Source organism: Aplysia californica, unplaced genomic scaffold, assembly GCF_000002075.1.
Source record: "Aplysia californica isolate F4 #8 unplaced genomic scaffold, AplCal3.0 scaffold00127, whole genome shotgun sequence".
NCBI lineage: Eukaryota > Metazoa > Mollusca > Gastropoda > Aplysiida > Aplysiidae > Aplysia > Aplysia californica.
The window spans coordinates 662,766-674,166 of NW_004797397.1; the positions used below are offsets into that span (position 1 = coordinate 662,766).

Below are 11,401 nucleotides of genomic sequence, written 5' to 3' on the forward strand. Positions count from 1 at the left end.
AACCTATACGTTCTTATACGATCTCTGACCGTCTAGGTTGAAACCGTTAAGACCTAGGCGATCATAAATCAGGCAGCGCAGCCCAAGCCCAAGAACTACACACCTTGCTTGTGGGCTGACACACCGGCCGCTCAGGCTTCGGCCCACAGCAAGCAGTGACCTTCGTAATGATAATAATGATTACAACGGCCACGGCTAGGCGGTCTTTCTCCCTCCCTCTCTCTCTCTCTCTCTCTCTCTCTCTCTCTCTCTCTCAATCTCTCCCTCCTTTCTCTCTCTCTCTCTCTCTCTCTCTCTCTCTCTCTCTCTCTCTCCCTCCCTCTCTCCCTCTCTCCCTCTCAATCTCTCCCCCCCCCTCTCTCTCTCTCTCTCTCCCCCCCCTCTCTCTCTGTCCCCCTCCCCCTCTCTCTCTCTCTCTCTCTCTCTCTCTCTCTCTCTCTCTCTCTCTCTCTCTCTCTCTCTCTCTCAATGGTTTAGCTTCCCTGTGTTTGTGTTCAAACTAACGGACATGTAAAAAATTATTCTAGACAGACAAAAGCGATGGAAAGACAGAAAGTTGACTTGAGTTGAGTTAGAGTTTTACGGAAATGGAGGGCACACACTGATATATTTTGACACCTTTTCATAGGATAAAATGTTTGGTAAGCTAGCAGTCCATGCCCGACATTCTGTTTCATCCGAAGGAAATCCATACAAGGTCACTTTTTCTGCACCTTTCTGACTGTCATAGCCAGTTTTGCATCCACCAACTGAGCATTTTCTTCCCATTGTTGTTCTTATTCCTTCAGTTTATTTTGAAGGTGTCAGTCACAGTCCAACAGAGTCATAACCACACATGATGAAAGCAATAAATAGGCCTAGAAGAGAAGCATGTAAGCACTGTGAAAGAACAGCAGATATTAAACAAAGCAGGTCGGGAGAAACACAAAGGAGCTCCCCCATAATTATGATCCGTATACTTTTCCCTACCTAACAAGGGTGGGCCCCTAGACACTCAGAGTCTAGATATATAGATTTATATCTACATGGTCCTTTTAGTCTATTGTTTGTGTTACAAACTAATCTAAATCTAAAAGCAGATCTAGGGATAGGATGGAGAGTTCGTTTTTAGTGGTTGTTTGCATAGAGAGGCTCTAAGTCAGTGAAGAGTGTGCGGATCAGAAGGGGGGGCCTCCACTGTGTAGACATGGATTTTAGAATGGATTTAGACAGATATGAATTAAACGTGCACGGTCAAAACTTCACTGTAGGTTTAATCTAAACACGTACACTGATGGAAGAGATATTTGATATTCACACAATCCAGATGATTTGGGGAAAAAAAAACTGCATTAGGCCTCAACTAAAAGAATCCAGGCATTCACTGAGTACGATGGCGATGAAGAATCTGAAAATGAACAGTAGGCCTACAGTGCAGCCAAACAGCACTTCAAATTTGCGATCTCAAGACTGTTGGTCAATCTTAATTAATTAATTAATTAGTCACCACTTCTGTTCCTCAACACACACAATGATGTAGAAAATATTCACATAATCCAGATGACTTGAAAAGCAAACTGCATTAGGCAGAAATAATCCAGTGTCAAAGCATGAGAAAACAACAATTCAAACTGACCGCCGCACCCTGCGTAGGCTTATCACTACTAATGATCTACAAGGTTGTGGGCTTACTACACGGGTGTGTCAGCCCACAAGGAATCTAGGTCAGTAGCGCGCAGGTGGCCTGATTATATGACCGTCTAGGTTAAGACTGCTTTAGAATCAACCGCTTTGGGTTACTAGCACTGAGGATAATGTGCATTACATTATGTTTCAGGACCCAAAAGTGGATCAGAAAGTACAGGGTGGTTCTTACAACAACAAAGACCGTGCCATTTTTGTACTAGAATGTATTTTGGAAAAGATATAATTCATTCAAAAGGAATTTGTTCGACATGAAATTCACAAAGAAGAAACTTATTTTCGAAAACGGAAATGGTTTTTGTTTTTTTAAAAACCCACCTATAATGCAAAATGCACCAATTTAGGCTAAAAGATCTTGTAAGGAAAGTCATGAAATGATTGGCTGTTTTTTTTTAACTTTATTTTTATTTTTAAAATCTAATATTTCCACCCCTGTAACATTTTAACACTTAATTTCTTTTCTCCTACAGTTTTTTTTTTTAAATTATGAAATTCTGAGAACCAATGGTCTTATATTATTATGTATATGAACTCCTTTAGACTCGACACATTTTTAACACTTTAACATGTCGGATCATTCGTAGTTTTCACTGGTGGCCAAACACAAGGATCCAGCCACACCCACTACTGTTCACCTTATTTTTGATTTTTTGATTGAGTAGGTGTTTTACGGCACTATCGACAAAATTCTGGTCATTTAAGCGCCCACAGGTTTCACCTTACAGTATGGAGCTGTTTATAGTATAGCGACAATAGGGAGGGTGAGGTTGCCCAAATAGACAACTTTTGTGGAGTTGATACAACCTGAAAAGTGAATATGGGCTTTGCCAAGGAACCAAATGTCAAAGAGTAAATGTTCACGCTTTTCAAGATGATTGAGGAATTATGAACACATTGTTATCCTCTGATAACTTCGCGAACGGGAAAATGGTACAGTTGTAGATTAGGATCTGCCTTGAGAATGCGGACCGTTGAGATGTAGGAAAGTCATTGCTGCAGATACATCGTCTGCTTACATAGAGGGCTCATCTACTCAATTCTGCACCCTGGTGACGTTTAAAGGGGTGCGAACTGTGTTTGTTTTTCCTTTTGACTTCCAAATGTTGTGTACAAAATTTGAAACGCCAAACTTTTAGTGTTGAGATAAAAATTAACATAAAAAGTTGTACATGTACAGGTCTTTCTGGATCTCATGTTATTTTTGTTAATTGATTTGTTTGATTTTTAAAAAAATAATATTTAAAAAAAAAATTTGGGGGGGGGGGGAGGGGGGGATGAGTGTTAGAAGGAGTCGTTGGAGATTTGGGGGAACGGACTAAGGAGCCCAACTTGTTTGGGGATTGGGAAAAATTGATTGATTGATTGAGTAGATGTTTTACGGCACTATTCGACTCAATGACTCAATTTGGTCATGTAAGTGCCAACAGGTTTTACTGCAACAAATCTATCATCATGTCATGTTTTAGTAAGAGTTTTTTGGCAATTGGGAGAAAGAAAACAATTTTTTTTTCTGGTTTAGAAGGACCGTCACTGGGGAAGCTGGCTACACCAATCTGTTGAAAGTGCAAATGGTTGGAGGATGCCACGGGTAGGCCTTTCCTTTTTTCTTTCCCTCTGTTGTTTCTGTCTTGTTCTACTTTTTCCCTGCACTATAAATGACCATAAAATGGTCGCTTTTAAGCACAAGGGGGCTATCCCGAAAAATGCTGTTTTGAGAAAATCGAAAGTAAAGTTTTTGCCCCTTATTCAGTCTCTATAAAAGACATGGAGACTTTTCTCTTTATCCAAACAAATAGATCTATACACACCAATGAAACCAAACTTCTCCTACAGGTAGGGCAATACCCACTTTGGGTGTAGGTCAAGATTTATGGAAAACCCTGGAAATCTGGGTTAGCCCGCTTTGTCCTTAAAAGCGACCACTTGTAAGCTTTGTTTGTTTTTGCTTTTTGCTGTTTGTTCGTTTGTTTCTTTGTTTTTTGTTTTGTTTTCACCTTTGTTTTGAAATCGTTTGTTTGTTTGTTGTCTTTTTTGTTGCTTTTTTTTCTTTGGGGGGGGGGGGGGGGGGGGGGGGACTTCGTTAGCTCAACTGACATCATGCTGGACTGCGAAAGGGTTCCAATCCAATACTGGATGTTCGTGAAACTCCGTTCGCTTTGTCATGTTGAGTTTTTGTTTCAAGACGTTTTGCTTAACCTATTTGGCTCGATTCTAGTCTATCTCAGTTTCTAAAAATAACCTAGGCTCGATCCTATCAGAGACGGACAGCCCCACCCCTCATCTCCTTTGGCCCCTCCTTTGGGCTCCTGACTCCTTCTGCAACCTTTCTATTGCTACTACTTCACATTGGCTTCTTCTTACTGCTGTCTTTCAGCCATACCCCTGGCCTTCTGGTAGGAAAGATCTACATCTAGCCTTCTCAGACAAGGGCCAAAAATCGCGGAGGTTCTGCGTGCAAGTTGCACACGTTAAAGATTTCTTGGTGGTCCAAAATCGATAAGAGTAGGCTCGGCCGCCACCCGGGCAAAATTCAAAATGTCCTACCGCGCGCTCATATTCATATGACCTTATGCAGTTGAGAGCGCTGTAAAACACTTACCAAAAAAAAAAAAAGGAGACGGACATTAAATGTGGAGGTCCCTCCTGTTAAATAGCTTGATATGGGTGTTAAACTCATACTTACTTAAAGTAAGTTAAAGCTACAGATAGCTTTTTGCTCGCCGATTTGACCAGTTGGCCAATGGCCTCAGTGATGATGTGTCAGTTGTACGGCATGTACATGTACATGTGTATACGTGCTTTGCCGTTGCATGCAGAAGAAGTAAGTTCGATTCCTTTTGGAGGCACATTTTTATCCAGTGTCACTTTCTTTTTGTTAAGAGTTTTACGGCGCTTGCAATTGCATAAGGTCACATGAACTCGCGGGACACATTAAACATTAATTAATTTTTAATTGGTAGGAAATTTTGAATTTTGTCCGGCTAGCGGGCGAAGCCTACTCTTATAGATATGGGACCACCAATGGATCTTTAACGTGCGCAACTTGCATTCTGGACCTCCGAGATGTTTTGCCTTTAGCCGAGAAGGCTAGGTGTAGATCCTTCCTACTATAAGATCAGGGGTGTGGCTGAAAGACAACAGTAAGACCGGTACTGCACTACAACATTTTAGTTGACCAACTCAACTGTTGAGTTGAGAGGACGAAGAAATGCGACCATTGGAAATCAGAAGAGCCTACCGCACCACCTCAACTCAATTTTTTTGTCATGAAAATTTGTGCCGAAGAACAAACTGACTTCAACCCAACTGTTGGCCATTTTTTAAATGCTAGTGAGAAAACAGAGTAGCCTCCCGCACTATGACAAGATAGTAAGATAGTTGAGTTGACACTGCTGACGACACGCAACACACTTGGTCTACATTAATTGACACGGAACGAAATTAGCGCATAGAATTCTGGTCTCGACTAAAACTAAAACTAAAAGAAACCATGGATGCTGATGCAAACTGGACAGAAAAACTGATATTTTGTATTGAAAGCAAGCCTCTTTTGTACAATAAATCTTTGAAAGACTATTCCAATAGAGATTTGAAAGAAATTGCGTGGAATGAAGTTGGTGAAAATGTCATTCCCGACTGGGAAGGTTTGTATGAAGAAACTAGGCCTATATTCTTTCTGAAATGTGTATCTTGGAAAGTAATCAGAGGTCCCATTGACTGCAGAAAAGAATAAAAACTTTCTTTGCTCATTCTGTAATATGCGAAAAACTTTTTGGGATGATCTCGAAGATCCTGATAAAGGCTATAAAACTGCATTTTGAGTAATCGCTGACTCACAATATAGCATGAACCCAAAACTTCTTTCAATTTTTTATTTTTCCGAATGGAAAATATCAAATCACAAACACAAGCAACCGCTGTCGCGTCCATGTTTGCAATGACAAAAAAAAAAGTACTACGATTGGACAAAATTGACTAACTGCTGAATCATGGTGAGGTAGGGCTCAGGGTACCTCCACTCGACAACCTAGTTTCAACTATTCAGTTCCTCAACTAAAACGTTGTAGTGCGGTACCGACCAAAGAAAGAGCCAAAGAGTAGCAGTAGAAAGGTTGCAGAAAGAGCGAGGAGTCGAGAGGGGAAAGGGGCAACGGAGGTAAGGGGGTGGGGGCAGAAAATGAAGACGAAATCAGACGACAGAACATTGGTTAGAGAGCAGAAAAGGAGGTGAAAGGAGACAATATTTTAGCTTTCAGGATTGGTAGGCCACGAGAGCCCCTCAGTGCCTCCCGTCTTTCTGGCTAGGCCCTAGTCTTCCTCCTTACTTTTCTAGTTTAAGTTTAGTAGAGGTTTTACGGCGCTCGCAACTGAGCGTCAGAAGATTAGAGCTGTCACAAGAGAGCAACAAACATAAAAAAGAAGAAGGGGAGATAAGGGCGATAGATGTCGGACAGGAAAGAAGAAGCAAACCACACCAGAGCACCCACCAACCACCCAATTGTCTTTCTCTTAGCCCAGGTCAACAGGCAAGGGGTACAGTGCTGTTTCAATTGCCATTATTTGGTTGCTTTTTTAAGCACAAGGGGGCTGTCCCGAAAAATGCTGTTCTGAGAAAATTGAAGGTAAAGTTTTGCCCCTTATTCAGTTTCTTTAAAAAAACAAGGACAATTTTCTCTATAACCAAACTTGTATACCAAATTTCTCCTAAAGGTAGGGCAATGCCCACTTTTGGTGTAGGTCAAGATTTCTGGAAACCCCCAAAATTCGGGTTAGCCCGCTTGTCCTTAAAAGCGACCATTTCTGCATCAATCATAGTTGCTTCATTTCTCTCCACAGGCTGTAGAGATCTCACAGAAACTTCATCTGGGTACTGTATTAGCATTAGTATTCCATATCCGGCTTTGGTAGTGCCTTTGAATGCTGAGCCGTCTGTATAAACGTGTACTCAAGTCATGTCATTGATAAATCGGCCCATTTACAATTCCACTTTCCATAAGAAAATGAAAATATCACCCCTTTTTAGTTTAGTAGGAGTTTTACGGCACTTGCAACACAAGGTCATATAAGAGCCGAAGATTGGGTGTTACAAGAGAGTAACAAACAAAAAAGAAGGACGGGAGACAGAGACGACATATTTTTTTTTAAATAGGAAAGAAGGAGCAAACCACGCCAGAGTTCCCGCCAACCACCCACTATCCCGCCTTTGGGAATGGCCAAAAGACACTTCAGTCAGTAGCACTGCCCTGGTTTGAGGGGGAGAGGGGGCGGGGAGTTATCTCACTCAGCCGAGACTGACCCTGAAAGGCAAAATGGATCCAACCGCCTCCTTTAAGGCCTACATTGAGCCAATGTGTAAAGCATCTGCGAACATCATCATCATCATTGCCTTTCTCACCCTGCACCAGGGTATAGGCCACGGACAAACACCTTCCACCTTTCTCTATCCTGGGCTAGCCTCTTGATGTTATTCCATGTCTTCCCACTTTTCTGTACATCGATTTCTGTGATTCTTCTCCAGGTTCCACGAGGTCTTCCCCTTGATCTCTTACCCTGTGGATTCCATCTACGAACATTTATATATATTAAAAACCACAAGACACGAAGTAGGAGGAGGAGGAGAAGGAAGAAGAGGAAAACATGAGGACAACGAAAAAATGAGGAAGAGGAGGAGGAGAAGGTGGAGAAGGAGGAGAAGGAGGAAGAGAAAGAGGAACAGGAGGAAAACATGAGCACGACGAAAAAATGAGCAGGAGGAGGAGGAGTTTTTTTTTTTAGTAACAGTTTTACGGCACTTGCAACACAAGGTCACATAAGTGCCGAAAAATAGGTGTTACAAGAGAGTAACACACAAAAAAGGAGAGATAAGGACGATAGATGTTTGATAGGAAAGAAGGAGCAAACCACACCAGAGCACCCGCCAACCACCCACGAGGAGGAGGAGGAGGAACGATAGATGTTTGATTGGACAGAAAGAGCAAACCACACCAGAGCACCCGCCAACCACCCACAGAGAGGGACAAGGAGGAGGAGAAGGTGGAGAAGGAGGAGGAGGAGGAGGAGGAGGAGGAGGAGGAGGAAAACATGAGGACGACGAAAAAATGAGCAGGAGGAGGAGGAGGAAGAGGAGGGGGAGGAGAACGAAGAGGAGGAGGAAGAGGAGGAAAAACTCAACACGATACAATTAACACATACAATACGATAACTTTCAAATTGAAATTTATTATGGCAAATCGAGGTACAAAAGCTAAAGATCTTTGCAACCTTGTTGAGTAAACGGTGAATACAGAAATTAATATAACGCATTCTTTCACTCTCACTCTCATTCTCTCTCTCACTCTCTCTCCATTTCACACACACGCACACACGCACGCACGCACACACACACACACACACACACACACACACACACACACACACACACACACACACACGCAGACGCACACACACACACACTCGCACACGCAGACGCACACACACGCGGCTCGAAAAAAGCAAACGAACATAACATTATAAAAAACAAAAAAGTCTAACAAAAGCTTAGAAACAGGTAAAGGCCTTGCATTATGTACAGATTCATAGTTAATATCGTAAACTCACCATTCATTACACTATAATATATACTATACATTATCTGAACTTTGATAATCCTTTCCTGAACATATACATTATGTCTTCATTATGTTTTTAATCTACATCTATAATACATTAATGGTGGTTGATTGATTGAGTAGGTGTTTTACGGCACTATCGACTCATATACATTACCTTACATTACATTAATGGTTGAAAAGATTAAAGTTAAGATAAACTTCACGTTCACATACTCTGTCTGTCTCTTCTTCCCTCACCTCTTCCCCTCTTACTTTGGAGCATACTAATATCAGACGTGAAAATGAACAGGGAAATTGAAATACGATTACAAAAGGCAATGCATTTATTATTATTATCATTATTTCCATCCTCATTATTATTATAAATACATGTTCTCCTCTTGCTTCCTTCATTTTCTAAAGTTACACACACAAATCCGTAGTTATTGTTTAATACAGAAGCAAGAAAAATAATTCAAATACATTCGAGCATTTTGATATGGGGCGAGAAAATGAAAAAAAAATTGAAATACACGAGTACAACAGTCGTGCATTTATTATCATTGTCATTAACAATATCATCATTAACATTTTCATTATCATTATCACTATCATTAACATTGTCATTATCTATAACATTATCATTAACAACATCATTAACATTAACATTATCATTAATAACATTATCATTAACATTATCATTATCATTAACATTATCATTATGATTATGTATACAATTCTTAATACATGGTCTCCCTTGCTTTCTTCATTTGCTAGAGTAACACCGTAGCCATCAATGTTTAGAACTTTTCTTACAAGTCCGTTATCAGTTCATGATGAATGAACAGTCATTATCACAATATCAGTACAATATCGCCCTGCTCTCTACAACACCAATCCCCTCTCCTCCCACTTTCATTGCTCTCTTCAAAATGGTGACATAGTATAGATTGAACGCCCCTATCAACACTGTAAAGGTTATTTAAGAGGCGGGACCTCCGAGTGTAACGCCCATCTCCGAAAGGACTGAGCCAATGGGGAATCTGCGTGAAGTGTTTTTTCAAAGGACGCAGCGTCGGACCGACCTGAGGCTTGCACACGTGAGCCCACATTTTCACGATTACGGGTATGGTACCCTAACCACTATGCCACCGACGCCACTTCGGTATAGGATGAATGCTCCTATCAACACTATTACGTTATTTAAAAGGGCGGGACCTACGTGTTTAACGTCCATCTCCGAAAGGACCGAGCCAAATGGGAATTCCGAGTAAAGGGCCTTTCCCAAGGACACAACGTCAGCCCGAGCTGAGGCTCGAACCCGCGAACCTGAAATCTCAGGATTACGGGTCTGGTTGATTGATTGATTGGGTAGATGTTTTACGGCACTATCGACACAATTTTGGTCAACGGGTCTGGTAGCCTAACCAGAAGTCGATCCTTTACCAATGGCAGTCGATCACGCACCAATGGCTGTCAATCACGCTACACCTCTAATGTCAGGCGTGCACGCTACAGTACACCTCCAGTGCTCGTTCTTGCGCCTACAGCACTGCAGCGACCACCACAACCAGCTAATGGCCTAAGTTTAAAAAAAAATTGTTCTTGTTTTGGTACTTTTTTTTATTCCCTCTTTTTTGGTTTCCTTTTTGTAAAGATTTTTATTTTATTTTTTTAGAGGCAAGAGTTTTGCAGCGCCTACAACTGCATTAATGTCAGTGGCGTGAGGAAATCCATTGGCCTTTATGGGAAGTTATAAAACGGCACTAGCAATGCCCGTGGTACAGGTAGCACATGCAATGCCGGTGTTGCAAGCTGAACCTATGCAAGTGGATACACGTCCAGACAATCATGAGCATGCAATGCAGTGTTGCAAGCTGAAGCTATGCCAATCGATCAAGCTGAAGCTATAATGCAAGACGATCATGAACTTGCAATGCCAGTATTGCATGCTGAACCAGCACAGCCAGCTAACGATGTAAGTTTTTGTTGTTTTTTTTAGTTTTTAGTTTTAGCTGAAGCTATGCAAATCGATATACTCCCAGACGATCATGAGCTTGCAATGCTGGTATTGCATGCTGAACCAGCACAGCTAGCTAACGATGTTAGTTTTTGTCGTTTTTTTGGTTTGTTTTCTTTCTTGTTTGTTTTTTGGTTCTTTTAAAATTTTGATGTCCCCCCACCCTCTTTCTTGGTTGTTTTCTTTTGTTTTAGAGGTAAACAGCGTCTACAACTGCGTTAAGGTCGTATTTTTAGAGTAAAGACCAAAAACTGAGACGTCTGTTAGAATCAATGAAGGAGAACAAATTCTTCAAATCAGTACATTTAAAGTAATTCCTTCAGGTCTCTAGTCTTATAAATTCCAGGTCACCAGAACGGCACCACATCTGACACAAAGTTAAAAGTTCCAATCCTCCCCATGGCTCTTGGCAACCTGTTTCCCGTTTTTATTCAGACGTCTGTATACATTTCCCTTTTACTTCCAACATTGTATACCTGATATTCCGAATTTAATGGGGTGTTTTGAGTTCAGCAATGATCTCCATTGCTGTTTTCACAGATCTCAACCAGTGAAATGGTGAAATGGTATGGGTTTTACACCCCTATCATCACAATTAGGTTATTTAAGGGGCGGGACCTCCTAGTTTAACGTCCGTCTCCGATAGAACCGAGCCAAGTGGGAAGTTCGTGTAAAGTGCCTTTCCCAAGGACAAAACGCCGGACCGAGCTGAGGCTCGAACCCCCGAACCCGCAATCTCACGATTATGAGTCCGGTAGCCTAACCACTAGGCCACCGACGCCACTCGATTGATTGATTGAGTAGATGTTTTACGGTACTATCGACACAATTCCGACGCCACTCAACCGGTGAGATGAAAATAAACGTTTCTACTTATAATATGCATGTAATCTAAAACCAATATATATCTTTAAAGACCTTTGGGGAGAATTTCTATAGTCTCCGGTTCTGCTGCTGGGCTATTGTATCCCTCACAGACTGGATTAGTCTGACGGAGTGGGTAGGAAGTCAGCTTCTAAATGATAGAGATTATTTAGCTTTGGGTGTTAAAACATTTTAAAAAAAATTCTCTATTAGGTCTTCAACTACTATTTTTTTTTGGGGGGGG

At 41.4% G+C, this 11,401-nt stretch overlaps 1 long non-coding RNA gene across 1 annotated transcript; it reads right to left on the bottom strand.

The window, feature by feature from the left end:
• Positions 1-607: 607 nt before the first annotated feature.
• Positions 608-1,535, bottom strand: LOC118477531. Its single transcript, XR_004858442.1, has 2 exons — positions 1,270-1,535; positions 608-879 (listed from the first exon to the last, which is right to left on the bottom strand). It is a non-coding gene; the product is annotated as an uncharacterized LOC118477531 (long non-coding RNA).
• Positions 1,536-11,401: the final 9,866 nt, after the last annotated feature.